Here is a 314-nt window from a genome sequence, read left to right on the forward strand (position 1 = left end):
CCATATCTTTATCCTAATTCTCATTCTTATCCTCTCATTCTGCATCGCCTGGATGTCTTTCGCTAGTCCTTGAATTTAAAAGCTTGATTCACTCTCGTAGATAGTCACCTAATTTAGAATTGTGACATTTTCTTCTTCAGTTTCTCCTTTTATTTCTCTCTTCTTCGTCTCAGGAAAAGCAAAACGAACTTCTTTTCAATGTGCTTGTTTGCGTGTTGTCTGTGTGCTTTCTGTTTATGTAATGGCTGTGTGTTCTTATTGTGTGATTGAGTCAGTGTCTCAAATACAGTCAGGTTTATCGAAATTGTAACCAT

The sequence above is a fragment of the Penaeus monodon genome, chromosome 25 (assembly GCF_015228065.2).
Source record: "Penaeus monodon isolate SGIC_2016 chromosome 25, NSTDA_Pmon_1, whole genome shotgun sequence".
Classification (NCBI taxonomy): domain Eukaryota; kingdom Metazoa; phylum Arthropoda; class Malacostraca; order Decapoda; family Penaeidae; genus Penaeus; species Penaeus monodon.